Genomic DNA, 16,742 nt, shown 5'->3' with positions numbered 1-16,742 from the left:
CTGCAAGGGGTTAGTCCCTGGTCCAACCCACACACCAGTTCAGGTATGCTGCAAAGCCAGGTAAGCTTGACCCCCCTGATTTAAGGTGAAAATCTATTCTGCCTTCTAGGTGACATCTGACTAACACAACAAATTACATCCCTCTGCATTCTAAGGAACTTGACTGCATCATTCTGCATGCCTTTCCACATAGGATCGTAGACCTTACTAGCAAGTGGCTTGCAACATGACATCAGGATAAAAGTAATGCATAAGGCACCATGTCTGCAAATCACTACCCTCTTAAGAGTCTACTGCAGGTTAAGACTGAGCAAGGTGCTACGATTTCAAGTGATGGCCTAAGGCTAAATTTTCAGCCTGGTGATGGCATCAGCTTTGGTTACTGCAGCTCAGCTGACAACCATGGCATTCAACTTCCCTTCCCTGAAAACAGAGCTGCCCTGCCCTGCCAAAAACTTACTGCTGGCTGCAACTGTGGACTACAAATCACAGAGGCACCTAGAAGGAGAAAGAGGGCAACCCTGCAGAGTCCTGCTGCGATTCTGGACTGCAAATCCCAGAGACCTCAAAGGCAGCAGGAAGAGGAAGCCAACACACAGCCTATGCTGGCTACATGCCAGAGAGCTGTGCTCTCGCACCCCCCGGCTTCTAGCCTGAGCCACTGCAGGTACATGGATGCATTTCCTGAATCAAAAGTGAATGTCTGTCCAGTTGTTTCTCAGTTTAATCCTTGCAACTTAAACTAATCTTCAAAGACTAAAGCAATTCAGCCTCGGGCTTTTTGATTATCTGTACTTAGCCACCAAGGCACTGAAAAACTACTAAGGGAGCGCTGAAACCAAGAAAAAATACTTAATGGGAGCATCTACACATAGCTGTATGGCAACGTGCAGTTACTGTGCCATGCCCACAGTGCACGGGTAGATTTTGCTGCTACACGGCCATAGCAGCACACTATACACAGGGAACATGTTGCTACAGCGACATAGAAGGCAATCACATGTAGACACACAAAGGGCAATGTGTAGACACACCCAATGTGCCTTAATGGAGAATTGGAGCATTAGCTTGTGGCATGAGGTCCCACAGGAATTTCCCTTGATGACCCTAGTCATGAAGGAACCAACTAAAGAAGTTTGAGAGTAGCCTCTTTCCTCCAGAGGTATAGACACTTTGACCCGTGCTTTATTCAATTACTGATGTCTACTGGAGTAAAAAAACCCCAAAACAATAGTGAAGGGAGCTGTGCCAGTCTCAAGCTATAAAGATGACCCCAGGAATGGCAACGTGACGTACAATAGTATAGAAAAGATGGTGCCCTATTTGTTGCATTACATGAATTCATCACATTTAATATAATTTCTCTTTAAGGAGTGTTTTAGATGCTATTGTAATTGCCTTAGTTTACAATGCCAGTAAATTATACTGGGTTATCCACATGCGGAAATGTTTCAGCTTTGCTTCTTTTTTAAAGCACAGTATGTTACCTCTCTTTTAGTACATACTAAAAACATCCACCCAGGGAGTTAGGGGTACTTAGTGAAGAGAAGCTCATGTAACCTAGTTTACCACACTACTACCCTAACTCACCATACCAAAGTTCCTGGGTAGCCAAGCCCCAAATCCCTTAACATTTTCCTAGATTGGAAACTTGTTCACTTAATAAATAAATAAATAAAAATTAAATCACCACAACCCCTCCCCCCAAAAAAATTTTGCAAAGCAAATATTAAACACTGTTCACATGCACTTATTATATCACTGATATTGCAGGGCTATGCATCTAAAATGCAGTACATGTTTTAAAGTTAACAAAGTATCTATTTAAAACATCTTGATACACCCATCTCCTAAAGGACACAATTAAGAGAAAGACTGAATTGTCTTTTTAGGTAAAAATTTGCTGACAGCAAGATCATCTTCTTAGTCCAGTTCTTAAATGTGCAGACAGAAAGAAGGTACTTTGAGAAGTTACCTATCACATGGTCATGCCTTACTTTCTATTTCTGACTGTGCCTTTATTGGGAATATTTTTAACATTTGAGAAATGCATGTTATTGGAGACATTTGACATTTAAAATGTTAGCAAACCAGGTGAATGTCAGAGACTAAAAGGATCAAGACTTGTTTACAGTTCCATGGTATTACGAGCCAGGTAGGCAGCAAATTGAGGCTGAATATAGCAATTCTCGGAATACAGTGCATAAAATAGTACTAAAATCACCACAGACTGGTTCAATCTTTTTCCAACCCAGGGTCTATTTATTCTCTACTGGTAGAATTGCCACATATACAACTACACTGATTTTCAAATTGAAAATGTCCCAAACAAATAAAACTGTATGTAATGGCAACTTTTACTTGAAAACAATTCAAGGCAAAACAAAGCCAAAATCAATTTATTTTACTTCACTTCATGGATGTAAAACTGATCCTATTTGTGAGACTGTTTTGTAATAGGATGACATTGCATAAAAGAACACGGTAGTACCATATTTCTTGAAGAGTTCATCCTTTAATATAACAGAGTTTGCTTCATAATGTTCAATTTTAAGTCAACTGTGGAATTTACACGTGTAAAATCTAGGTGAATAAAAGATTAAGTTTGTGTCGACTATGAAAGGATTTTGCTTCATGAGGCCTTTTAATCAGTATTTGCTGAATAAGCATATTTAGTTGTACTAAAAAAAATAACCGCTATAACAAAAAACAATGAAAAACAATGCCATTCTGTTAATTTACTTTATGTATTGTAGCACTGTCTATACCACTAGTGACAGAAATGGAAGATTGCTTCCCCACACTCCCATACACTGCCTTCCATCCAATGATGGCAAATGTTGATTATTAAACTAGGTTAAGTAAAAACACCCATATTGTTGTACCAGATTTGTTCAGATGAATGTTGGAAAATACTTCTATTTTTATTAGTAAGAGATTCAATATTTCCTTTAAAACCATTTTAGCAATTGCTAAAGCATGCAAATGATCTGAAACAACACAAAATGCACTGGCCGTGAAATACTACACTATCAAAGTTAGCATTGGCTAATATTCAGAAACTGAAGGAAGCACAGGGAACACTTATGTTCGTTTGTTAAACTAGACGAAGCTGGTGCAAGGTTTTTGCTTTAAAACACATGCAAGTTTTCACTGCAATTTATACCCATAATAAGGAGGATTCCAAGATTAAATGAAAAAAGGGGCAACGTATCAACTTTAGTGTTAGTCTGACATTTATGTGGCTTTTCTTTTACATGAATTATTCCCTTATTATGTAAGCATTAATGGCTGTTTAGCAAATTACATGACAATGCCTTTTAAGAATAATGGACTAACTACATTAGACTAGATTGTCCACTTCCTACAGAGAAAAGCAAAACAAAATAAATAGACACGGGTTCATGACTTTCTGGCATTAGCTTCTCTAAAGGGAAGCGTTCTTTGGGTACAGGCAAGCATTTCAAAGCCAGTAGCTTTCTGTAATCCCACCCATCTCAAAAATCCAAAATCCTTGTAGGCTCCAGGGCCATTCCTCTGGTTTTGCTGCTACTCTGATGGCCTGCCTCTCCTTAGACTGCTGTTACTACATTAACAGTGGCTGAATAGACTAAGAGGGACAATACAACTTCATGTTACTTACCACTTAACCATATTTTTGCATGGAAATCCAAGACCAGAGCAAGACTTCCGTCACTCCGCCCCAACAAAACAGCAAAGCCCCACACAAGTGCTATGAATGAAACGAGAAGCACAGGCCCAACCAGGAACATAGAACAGTGCTAAAGCAGCAGCAGCTCCCTGCCATTCTGCATGCACTGATCTCCAAGGATCATGCAAAGCTGCTCCAACGTGCTGTCATTACAGCACATCAGAGCAGTCTCTATTAATCAAGTCTGCTGGAGCATGGTAATTACTGTGCTCCAGCAGACTCCAGAGTCACATGCAAGAGCATCCCCACACTTAAAAATGGTAGTGGGGACAATTTAACTAAACTCAAACAAGCTTTAGTTAAAGCAACAATGCTGCAATTTTTAAGTACAGGGACACTGATACATGAGACTCTCCAGGCAGTTTTATTAGAGCAGCTTTCAGAGCCACTCTGATTAAAGTTTCCCTCCCCGCCTTCCCCACATATAAATGCCCCAGATGACCAGCTGGGCCATTTTTCATATACTTTCTTGTTAAGGTCTTGACAAGTACGTCCAGTTAATCCACTCAGTGTTTTTTTCATTCCCTTGAATAGTCCAAGGACTGTATCCTGAAATTCTCCAGACATGTGAAATAACAACATATATGAAGTAATGCAGGGATGTGTGTTCCCTATTAACTACCTATACCCAGGATTTCAACTGTGATGTACCAAACTCAATGGTAACCTGCCACCATTCCTGGTAACACACAATGAGACCGTATCAAAGGAGCGTGGCACAATTTGAGACAGTTAAGACAATGTTCCAGGGAAAAAATAAAGCAGATAAAACAGTATCTAGTTTATTACGCATAGAAAGAAATTTCCAGAATTTACAAACACCCACATTTTTCATTCCAGGGAAGGTTTTGAAGAATTCATTCATTTTGTGTTTTGGTGTTTTGTTTTGTTTTTACAATATATACAATGGAAGACTCTGATTTCTTTTTTCTGATTTTCTTACGATCCTGTGCAACTGATGAATTCAAGCTGACACTTGTAAATACCATGTACAGTAAGTTTGTCTTCATTTTTGTTATTACAGACTATTATTTTACAGGAGTACAAAATTATGTTCCTTTCGGAAAGAACTGAGCTCAACATCAGGGTTATTTTACAACTGACAGTATCAGTAAATATGACTGTACAATCAAGGCCCAAGGACCAATGATTCATATTATATTATTTTCTGAAATACAATCTTAAAACAAGAATAGTACCCTACTCTATTCTTAGAAGTCTTGTTTTAAGCAGGTTCCCCACTCTGTTTACAACAGAATATAGTATACCTCAGTTCCACATCAAAAAAAGATGTGCTGTAGGAAAAGTTACGTTTTAATTAAAAAAAGTACATGTATAAATCAAAACCTATGTTAAATATTTAATACTCTTCAACCAACATTAACAGTTTGTATGTAATAATTTACAATGATGATTTGTCATATAGATTTTCAGCAGCAAATGAAGTTTAACGTATTGTGTAAATGTGCTAGTAAAATACTCATTCTCACCATGACACAGTGGTGGGCACATCAGTTCATTGTGGCCAGCTAAGTCTGTATAGCAGAGGATGAAGTAAAAGACTCATTGTCCAGGTGTCACAGTGCTTTTGCTTGGCACAACAAAGAATGTGCAGTTCAGTCAACGAACTCCTGAGGTTTGTGTAAAGTAAACAAACTGAACTGGATGCATCGTACCCATCTACAGAGGAGGAGGAGGAAGAGGATGTGAGGTCCTAGTTGTGATACATGAAACATTTATAGTCTTGATACCCATGAGTTACAAGAAGGATATGCTGAGGTTGTATAGGTCATCATTCTGAAATCAAAAAAGAAAGAACATTACCATAATAGGCATTTAAAAATAACTTCCTATAATTACTGCTTTTAATAAAGCAAGTCATGCATCACTGAAACTTAAGACTTTAGCACCTTACCAAAAAACCTTTACATATACATTTAACTATAGTCATACCTGTGAATCACAAAAGCAGATGCTGGTAATAAAAGCTGAAGTAACCAAAAATATAATTTTAAACATGTGAGGGTGTCACACGTGTAAAAGCAATTCCAAGAGTCTATATTGATATTTTAACAAGTTCTATACCAAGGAAAATAAGTTCAGGCCCACTACCCTAATGAGAACATTTTTGTACCCAATCCATAGGAAACTGGTTAAGTATCTGTCCCCACTGTCCTGCTCTTCTAACCATACACAAGCACAACTTCTTATCTGAGGAGAACGGGAGCTGGGAGGAGTCGGGAGATGCCTTGCATCACACAGTAAGCACCATCAACAGAAGTTACAGGGTGTGTCCAGAGGAGCAGAGATATACAGGTCTGTGGCAGCACATACCCCACGCGGTGCCACACACTGAATGCTTCACACATGCAGGCATTCCCTGCACTGCTAATTTGCAGCACAGGGCTGGAGCTGGGGGGACCCACTCCAAGGGTGTAAAAAAAGTAAAAGAAACATTTCAGCCTCCAATTTAAAAACTCTCTTCTGAATAACTGCCACTACTGTGTTCATTGTCATACAACATGCTAGTAACACAGTCCTATGCCAATTACAGGATAATTCCATATAAAACAAGCAAGGTAATCACTGCACTGTGACATAATTTGACTCAGTTCAAACTCTGTCTTGAATTTGACAGAAAGACATAATTACTTACCTCCAGGCAAGCAGGACAAAATGCCTCTCACAAAATGTCAGATGCACTTGGTACACTACATTACCCAAACTTAAACTGAACAGTAATGGAATACAAAAACACTGACAACAGTGGAAAAACTGTTATACGGTAATTAAGACTGTCCTATTGGTCTTCCCTCCTCTCTACCACGATAACAGCCACAAAGTGGTCAATGAAATTCCCAGGTTTTAAGGAATCCAGCATACACGGAAACATTTCTGGCTAGATTAGAAAACTGTTCATCACAGGAGAGATAAAGAATGATGAAATACGTATTTCCATGAAGCGAGGTGAGATACTTTATCTGAGAGTCCCTGCAAGTTATTCTACGACATAACAAATAAGCAAATGGAAGGCACTGTAGAGCAGACTTTTTGGTAGCTGCAAAATATGGTTCTTTAATCAACTTTACCATCAGCCTTGCTGTGACAATTTTTGGAAATACCTTTTTATGTTGTTTTTGTTGCATGTACCAGGTGTCTTACCTGTAAAATAGTATGAAAAAATACCACCTTTTCAAAGTGGCTAGAGATCCTCAGATAATGATATGCTCCAAAGTCCACAACAGTGGTGTGTATAGTGGCTACCTTTTGCTTATGTTTCAGTGGATGTGTCCTTGCAATGGATGGGCAGGAGAGAGAACACTAAGATAATGCAGCATATGTTCTCCACTAGAAATACTTCAAGCTGACAACATATTACATACGAGATATACTCTACCTGGGCACATGAATAAAACTAGGAGTCCAACAGTCAGGTTTTGTAAAATATCTAGGTACCAGAAAAGACAGGGTAAATACCGTGAAAATGTCAGAAGGTATGCAAGTGTTAATTCCCATTACAGTACCACTATCTGTACTCTTAGGTCCAAAAATATAGATCAAAGGTCTTTCAAATATAGATCAAAGTGTTTAGAAGCTGCACCAAAATGTTCATTTATGACCAATCCTTGTAGTCTTGATGTGTGCATGCACAATCCCCTCATTGCTAATGAAGCTGCAAGCACTCATTTAAGTGCTAAATTTAAGCCTTTGTGTATACCATGTCCAGCCCAAAACAGCACTGGTTGCTTAGCATTTTCATGGGAGGTCCTATGACTCTCCCTCTCACAGACAAACCTATACTAGGTGAAACCAGAAGATTCCCCCCAAGTCTGACTAATAAAAACTATTTTCTTTTTTAAATTGTTGTAGAAGTGTCCCTTATAAGGTAAAGAACAAGTTTTTTCAATCTTGTATGAGAATGAAAGAGCAATGGAAAGCAGGGACAATGGTTGCTCTAGTATGTTAATTGCAGCATGAGTAGTGACAAAAGGAATTCAAAATAGAACTAAACAAGGTAATTACACCATTGCTATCCAACACCAACAGGCTATAATTTAGATTTAACAAGTCTTAGATGAGCTTTTCTTCACTGTACCCCAAAATACCCATTTTATTTTTTCATGTATTTCATAAACAGGCAATTACTGTTAATTTAGTTTCTCCAAGTTCTCCTATGTTAGGCAAAGCGACTGGGCTTGGTCCCTTCCGTCAGTTAAAGTCATGGGAAGAGAACTGAATCAGCTCCACATGACATTCCTCCTATATTAGGGACTTCTAATTCAGGATTCAATCCCTGAAGAACAGCCCTGAAAATCATTTTGAAAGGCACCATCTCCCCCCCGCCCCTTAGGTATTCTGTTAAGGTGACAGAAGGAAATCAGTACAGCTTTTTAAATACGTTATCTGTCTATCTATCCGTCTGTGCACGTCAGCCTGATGAGATAAAGCAGCATGTGCATGCGTCTCTTGATGAGGTCCAGTCCTGCTTCCAAAGCAAAAACAGTGCCAAACTAATGTATATCTTGCATATTTCTGATCACACTCAATTTTTATTGCCTCTCAACTAAAAACCATTCTCTCCAAGGCCTGAGCAGTTGCATCACTGCTGAACACAAGTGGTTTCCTACCCAACTGCCAAGTTTTTGGCCAAACAAGTAGCCTGAAGGTTTGGACAAGTGAAAAAGTTTATGGCCCCTGCTTGATAACTGTATGAATGTGGGTGAAAGGGAAGCTCATGTTCTTCCAACCCCCAACCTTTCTCTCTCAACCCTCTCCTCTCTCTCAGGGAAGGGTTTTATAGACTTTGCAGAAATTAATTTTTTTCAAATGCAAACTCCTGTGTCCATTTGGTGGAAAGAATCTCAATCTACAGTCTTGTAGACATTTCAAGGTTAATTACTGAAGGACAGCAAATCAATGTTTAATTTCTTCCTTGCCTCCCCTCCCTTAATTCCTCTATTCCCTCATTATGCACATGCTGTTCTTCCCTCTCCTATTTCACCTCACTTTTTTCTTCACCTGTTCAAGCAGAAGAAGCAGGACTCTTTTTCTCTACACTTCAAGGAAGATCTCTTATTTTCTGCTCATAGATATTAGCTGCTAACCAAAGAACCTTCTTTCAAGTGACAGTAGCCTAGCATGCCTTGCCTTTAGCCAGAGGAAAAAAAAAAGTTCGATTTTAACGTAAGTTAAAATCCTACTCAAAACAAAGCAGCTTGTAGTTCTAATACTCTTCAGATGGGGAATGTAAAACTATAGGGGTTTTTACCTCTTTTACCTTGATATACTCTCTCATGAAAAAAGACAATTTGTTGTCACTCCCTTGTGTTAAGAACATACTTTTTCTCCTTCAAGAAAAAGTGATGAACATTATTATGGGAAGGAGTGAAAACTTAGGGCAACTGCAAATGTCAGAGAAATAAAATAAACATGGGGTGTGAACTAGCATATCAAATGGCTCTATAAGATTAATGGGAAAGATGACAAAGATAAATGGCGCTGCATTGGAAAAAAATCTCACATACTGAGACAGAATAAAAGAAAAAAGGTTAAGCCTTGGAAGTATAAGCAAAGACCCAGAACTAGAAACCATGACTACTCTGTAGTGACCGACTGGTATGTCTAGGCAATAGGGGTGTGTGAAGCGGGCGGTATTCAATTCAGATTCAGCCCAATTCGGGGAAAAGTGATTTGATTCGCTGATTCGGATCACTGTCCTGATTAGATTAGGCTGAATCTGAAGATTCAATTCCAGTTTGGAGAATCAGTGATTCGGCCAGACAACTTTATACGTTTTTTCTACATACCTCAAGGTACCAGGCGTGGCTCAAACGCTGAGATAGGCAGATCAATCGTCCCATGAAAGTGCTTCCAGCCCACTTCCGGGTCTGTTGCCAAGTACGTGGGGGACTCCCCCACCCCGCCTCCCAGCTCCACGATCAGCCGTGGGGGGAACCCAGGTGCCCCCCTAACCCCTGGCAGGGGGCACCCCACGCCCACCAAGGCGGACCTGGCGGTGAACTCTAAAGTACTTCTGGTCCACTTTAGAGTTCACCACCGAGCACACAAGACCCCCCCCTCGTGCTCCCATGAGATGCTCCATCCGTCCCACCATCTCAGTGTTCACAAGCTGCACCTGGTACTTTGAGGTACATAGAAAAATAAAGCTGTGTCTATGACCAAATCACTGAAATATCTCTGAATCAAACTGAAAGCTTCTGATTTGATTCAGAGAGATTAATGGGTCTCCTGATTCGATTTGGAGATTTGGCCGCCGAATCAAGCCGAATCTCCTCCGAATCGAAATCAGCAACTGAAGTTTCACACAGCCCTACTAGGCAATACTAAAAAGGAATCCTCCCTCCCTCCCAGCAACAATTTATACTGAAATATTATGTTTGGGGGAAGAATTACAGATACAGGAACTAGTTTCCAAGACCCCTTGAACTTAGCTTAGGCAGATATTTGGCTGGGATGGTTTAGTCAAGGATGATCCTGCCTCCAGAAGAGGCCTGGACTAGATGACCTTGTGAGGTCTCTTTCAACCCTACCTTCCTATGATGCTATCCAGAATGTATTTCAGCACGTGCGGAGGCTAAGCAGAAGCTAGTGAGTAGCAAATGAACATCTGCCAAATCTACAGAACACTTACCCTTGGGCTCAAGTTAAACACTAACCGGCAAAGGAACAACTATAAGAATTAATCTGTTTTAAATTCACTCTTAGAGCCTGTCAAGTCACTCGACCCGCTTTCCCATATCACTAGAAAACAAACTCATCAAGTTCAATCAGCAAGAGAGGTTGGCTTCACATGCTAGAGACAGGAAACTAAGGAGTGACAGCAGGCAAACGTCTAATACAGAAGGGAGGGACACCATTATTGCTTGTATTCATGTCTGTCTCCACCTGTAGGGAACAGGAAACAAGCTGCTTGTCTGGGCTCGTGTAGAAAGATATTGAAAAAAGGAATTCACCAGCTTGTGAATGGAAATAAATCCTGCAAGAAATCTCTTACTTTAATATGGAAATTCAGAAGCTTGAATACAGCTGACTCTGATCAAGCACTATATGTCTAAGTTATTATTTTTATCTTTGAAGTTTTGGAAATGTAATTATTCTTGTTATTTGTGTCAAACATCAATAAACTAAATGGCTAGATGAAAAAAATCCTCACTGCTGCATTTAGAAAAAACACAATTTTTTTTTTTTTTTTTTAGTATTACCCTCTCCAAGTTACTATAGTAACATGGATAAGTAATAAGAAAAATAACTTTCCATCATTTTGCCTAGTTGCAGAGCAGTAAGTTGTAGCATACAAACTTGTTTTTTTTGTATAAAATAGAAAAAAAAACTCACAGAAAAATATTCCCCATGGAAATGTGTTACATTTTAAATGAAGTTCTTGTTGGTTATTTGCTGCAGTTTTATAAGAAACAATGTTTAGATTCCTTTGCCCTCTCTACAGGCTTTAATAATCCAGGCTACGTAATTGGCTGAAGCTGCATTCCAACCTACATAGAGGAGAAAAAGGCTTTGCTTCAGGAAGAAATGCAGTAAAAGAAGACTACCATAAAATCAGAGAACTCTGATTCTGACTAGATTTGGTTCACCCAATTCATCTCAAAACCTCTCATGATGCTACTTTAAGGCTTCTGGAAGCCTTTAATTATGTTGTTGTTTCTTTGATAAGGCCAGTGCTGGCACTGATTCTCATTTCCCCTCCCAAATCTCAACTTCCAGCATACAGTATAAATATCAGATTGCAAAATGTGTATCCTCATGTTAATAGCTTCAATATTCACTGGACAAAGTTTGCTGATGTTGTAAAACAAAAATAAACAAATAATGACAACAAAAAGCAGTACCTTATTGTGGACGGTACAATGTTCAGGTCACTGAAATTTAAGAGTCCAGCCGTGCAAGGTGCTGCACCCCCCACATCCCACTAAAGACAATCCAAGACAATGTGAATGCAGGGACAGTATCCAAACTTTGCAGTACTGGGCTCACAGCAAGAGAAGTATGAAGCAGAGAACAACTGTTAACCCCAGTTAGTTTCTTCCTTTGAAAAAAATATACCAACTAACTTTAAAGAAGAACAGGTGGCTCAGTATGCACATTAGTCATTCTATTCAGTCATTCTGTTTTAATATTACATCTTTTGGTGCTATTTTCAAAAACATTCAGCATTAACTTATCCTAAGTCTGGATAAAATTAAATGAGAACAGAGTTAATCTAAATGCTGAGTATACTTTAAAGTTTGATCCCTTTTATTTCAACGGGCTGTAAAGAGTCTTAAGGCACACAGTATATAAATATCTTTCTTATGAAACACTACAAACCTGAACCTATCATACCTAGTCAACCAGGCAATCAGAACAAGTAACTTTAACAGACCATGCACATTTTTTTTGCATTCAGGCATTAATTTTTAATGAAAAATAAGGATCACATCTTTTTCATTTAAAAACTCTATTTGGTGGATTTTTAAAACTATTCATATTATGATTCCTTACCATCCAAGTTTTAAAACTTCAATTAAATTTTCAGTAGGCTGTACTGTACAAAACAAGTGACATTTAAGACCTGGAGTCTAAGCGCGCTGACGGATATTGAAAAAAACAAAACAAAAAAAGCACTTTACGGGAATAGGAAGCGTGTTAGTTTGACCTAACTCTGCAGCATCTGTATAGATCAGGTACTTCGCCAGAGCTTGTTGGTGCTTTTTTCTAAAGTAGATTCAATCTTCTGGGCACGTGCGGGGTTTGGAGCAGGGGCACACAGAGTTTAAAATAAAGTGTTAGTTTTTTGGTGGGATTTTTTTTTTTTTAATGTTTTTAAGCAGCCTAAGATAATCAATAGGAAGTATCCTGCAGTATAACATCTTCATTATGCAATTCATTCCTCAAAGGGAGTTTTTAACAACAGAACACTACTTTGTATTTCCTTTTACCGTAGGAGTTCAACAATCTAACCAACATTACAAACAGTTCCTCTTCTCCCCTGGGGAAAGCGATGACCTAACTGCTTGTAGGTACATTAACAAACCCACAAACTTGTGTAGCTAATTAAACACACAATTAAACCTTATTTTAAGAGAACACTGGGCAGTTTCACATATACTGCAATGACCACCATGCTCAGTTAACAGAAAAGCCCAGCGAGACAGAAGCCAAAAGGTGCTGTCAATTCAGCAGTGGCTGTAGAAGTATTAATACTGTAACTTTTGGCTAAAGTCAGGATTCAGCCATGACACTGGAAAAAATGTTTCTCCAGTCAAAAAGTGTGTCTTACTTGTGGATACGTGGTAAGCAAGAAAATATGGTATTTAATATCTGCCTCAATCCCTAAATACTATCCATCCTGAGAAGAGGAAGAGCCCAGTGGGAAAAAGGGGTCCCTAACTGCATGGTCCCAAACAATCAAAGTGCATGTGTACAGGGAAGCAGAATTAAGGTTTACCTATATTTTGAGCGTGTGACATTTGCAACCTGAATAATATTTTTAGACAGGTGTTTGTAAGTATTTGTTGTCAAGCAACCCTTCCAAACGCAGCTTTTGCATTACAGAGGATTACATGAGGTAGAATGAAGGAATCTGTAACATGAATTCCTAGGAGGAAAAGGCCTCAAGGGAAAAGGACCACAAAGTTCTTTTTGAAGGAGAAGACACCACGGTCTGTCCCGAAATAGAATTGCTAACTTAAAAAAAAAAAAAAAAAAAAAAAAAAGGGAAAAGAGTCAAGACTAATATGAACTGATTTTTTTACTATAAGAAAAAGAGCTCTGAAAGATAGGAATATACCCCTTCCACTCCTCCCCTGCAAATTTAGCTATCAAAATATCCGGATTTCAATGGGATTAACCTCAAAACAAACACCAAACAAATTAATCAGATCTCAGTGAAACTAGCTGGAGAACTCATGCCACAATGCTTATCTCCATCTGGATTAAGCTTTCAAAACAATTCTTTTGAGCCTATTTATTCCTGAAGGCAAGTGACAGAAAAACAGGAAATATATGTTGATGTGGAACAGTACAAGGGATTAATTTCTAGTCCAAAATTATGCAGCAGATCCTGAGTTTGCACTAAGTAGAGACAGGAAAAAGCACCTAGCAGGCTCTGCGTGCTGACTGGGTTACAGCTATAAATAAAACAAACACAAGTTATGTGTTTCAAATAATCAAATGATCAAATAATTACAGCCCTGTTTTTCTACTTTTTTATAGTTTCATTCAGTGCAATTCTGAAAGCATGAAATATTGCCCATGCTATTATTTAAGGACACTAATAGCATAAATGGACTTGTTTGCTGAATTAATATTTATCGACTGATATGCTATCCACTTCAGAAGCATTAGTTAGAAGCAAATTCTAGGACAAGATTTCAAGGCAGCTACAGACTATTACAATCTCTTTAAATTTTACTCTTCAGAACAATTTTATCTAGTTGCAAAGAAGTAGCAGAGAATTGTTATATTACAGCAGTGACAAGAAAGCTAAAGTACACTTTTAAAACAGGATTCCAGCTTTGTGCAAAACTGAAATCAAATTATGTTCAAAGAAACCCCCATCAGTCTTGGTGTTTTGTCTAATGCTGTATATTCACACAAGAGGGCAAGAGGAAAATATACATTCTAAGCACACTGGAAATCCTTGCTTAAGAGTTACAACAACAGAGAAGGATGCAATGCATGTTTCAAAGGGCCAGTGCTAACCATACCTAAATGAATGTTGAAATGAGTGGTTCCCAAAATAGGTGTCATAGCACTCAGAAGCCATACTGCAAGTCCAATGGAAAAAATCGACTGAAAGTCAGGCTAGTGCTAAAAGTGGGGCTGTCAGCTGCCAGAACGTGGGGTTATGTGCTCAGAAAGACGCAGAACTGCTGATTTAAACTGTCATTAACTTCAACAGAAGAAGGACATACCCATGGGAATATTACGTAATGATCCTATGTTAAAAGAAATACAGGCTGTGCTATAGTAGAACAACCCATCTAGGTATTTATACCATGTTCATCATCATGGTATCTGACCTGATGAGTAGAAAAGACTCCTTAAACTACTGCAATCACAATCTCATTTTGTTCTAATCATTCAGTGTAATGTTGCACATCTGCCCTGGTCAAATATGCTACAGAAGACAGTCATCCTGGTCTTCCATATTGATTATAGACCACTCAGTTACAAGTATAATTCTGATATCAAAGGGCCGCAATTCCCTCCGAACAGCCAAGAGGAGAGTACATCTGAAATGCCTTTTTCAAAATGCTATGCAGATGTTGGTTCATTAATCTGCATTACAAACATAGCGTAGCAGTAACTTCAGCTTACATCATGGGAAGCCGAGGCAGAACTATGCAATAGGGCTGTGCAAAATTTTGACAGGTGTTTTGTTTTGAAGCTGTTTCAACATGTTTCATAGACATTAGGGCTGGAAGGGACCTCGGAAGATCATTGAGTTTGAAGCTCAAAAAAGCAAAATCAACACGAAACAAGAGGCTTCGAAACAAAACAAGGGCACGCAAAACGTTTCAAAAGTTTCAAAACGTTTTGAGTTTCGAAGCTGGGCTTGAATGCAGCTAAACAGAAACTAAGGATAGGAAGGGACAAGAGTGGGGAAGAACTGCTCCCTGTTTGATTCCCCAGCTCTCTGATCACTTCCCCCAGCTCTTCCCAGGAGACATGGGACCCCATTCTGTGTGCAGGGTTTCAGCAGGCTGCCAATAAAACTGCAGCCTGCTGAAACTCAGTGCAGAGATCTGGGGGCCTGCACCATCTGGGAAGAGCTGGGAAAATGATCAGAGACCTGGGGGAAAGATTGGGCTCATGGAGAATCCAACCAGAAACTAGGGAATGTTCGGGAACCTTCCCCCAGCTCCTGGTTCACTTCCCCAGCCCCCTGTTTGATTCCCCAGGACTCTGATCGCTTTCCCCACCTCTTCCTGGGGGGGTGCGGGCCCCCAGATAATGCAGGATGACAGCAGGCTGTCACTGTCAGCTGGTGATGGTGGCAGCAGCTCTGAGCCATTTCCTCAGCCAGCAATCACCATGAATCACCTGCTGAAACCATGCATGCAGATCTGGAGGAGTCCGCACCCCCCAGGAGGGCTGCAGGGCTGTGCCAGACACCTCCCAGCAGGCGCGGGCCCCCAGTTCTGCTGGCCACCTGAGTCTGCTTGGCACACCTCCGTGCCAAGCACCGGGAAGAACCCAGTGCTGGTGCTGGCCCCAGCCCCACAGCCCTCCCACAGGCATGGGACCCCAGAACTGTGCACGGGATGACAGTAGGGTGCCACTCCCGGCAAGCGATACAAGTTTTGCTTTGAACAGTTTGAGGTGCAGTTTCCCAGAAACCCCTGCACCTATCTCCTTGAAATGGGGCGGGCTTCATGCCCTCAGAAGGGGCTACCATCCCTACAGTTTGCATCTGAATCAGGCAAGAAATTATGAAGTTATAGGCATTTTCATGATTCCCCATTACAGCCTACAGGCAAAACGTCAAAATGTGTTGAAACAGCGAAATAATTTTGACAAAATGAAATGGAACAGTGCTTCAAAACAGTGAAATGAAACCCTGTCCCTTCGAAATGGCGAAATGGAAGTTGAAACGAAACAGTGCTGTTTCACACAGCCCTACTATGCAATGACTTCCCCCAAAACCATACAGCGATTCCGTGTCCATGGCAAAACAGAGTTTAAAATATAGGAGTTTAATTCAAAATGTTTCATTCCTTCCTTTAGGCCCTACAGTATATTTATTCTTTACAACTTGCCTTTTCCTCCATTCTTTAAAAAGTGATAATCAACAAAAAAATTAACTTTTTTCTGCATGTTTCTCCTGAAGAAGTTGATACAGCTCAGTATTCATTCTAACTTGAAATAATCATTTTAAGTTAAGAAACCTGCAGACCTATATTAACCACGCTCCTATTTGTGTAATTTCATTGCTCTTAATAAGCTTCAGATACCATTTAACTTTTTCCATACCCAAGAACGCAAAAGTTAGAACAATCTCCCTCCTTAC

At 39.6% G+C, this 16,742-nt stretch overlaps 1 protein-coding gene across 1 annotated transcript in view; it reads right to left on the bottom strand.

The window, feature by feature from the left end:
* Positions 1–4,469: 4,469 nt before the first annotated feature.
* The window catches only part of IRS1 (insulin receptor substrate 1), a 95,291-nt gene continuing 83,018 nt past the window's right edge, over positions 4,470–16,742 (bottom strand). The window contains exon 3 of the mRNA XM_019503637.1: positions 4,470–5,509. The gene's annotated coding sequence lies outside the window, so the exon portion shown is untranslated. The remainder of the gene's footprint in view (positions 5,510–16,742) is intronic.

Source organism: Gavialis gangeticus, unplaced genomic scaffold (genome assembly GCF_001723915.1).
Source record: "Gavialis gangeticus isolate Ggan-Ray unplaced genomic scaffold, GavGan_comp1, whole genome shotgun sequence".
Taxonomy (NCBI): Eukaryota; Metazoa; Chordata; order Crocodylia; family Gavialidae; genus Gavialis; species Gavialis gangeticus.
Note: the sequence above shows the minus strand (reverse complement) of the source record. Positions and strands in the feature narration are given on the sequence as shown.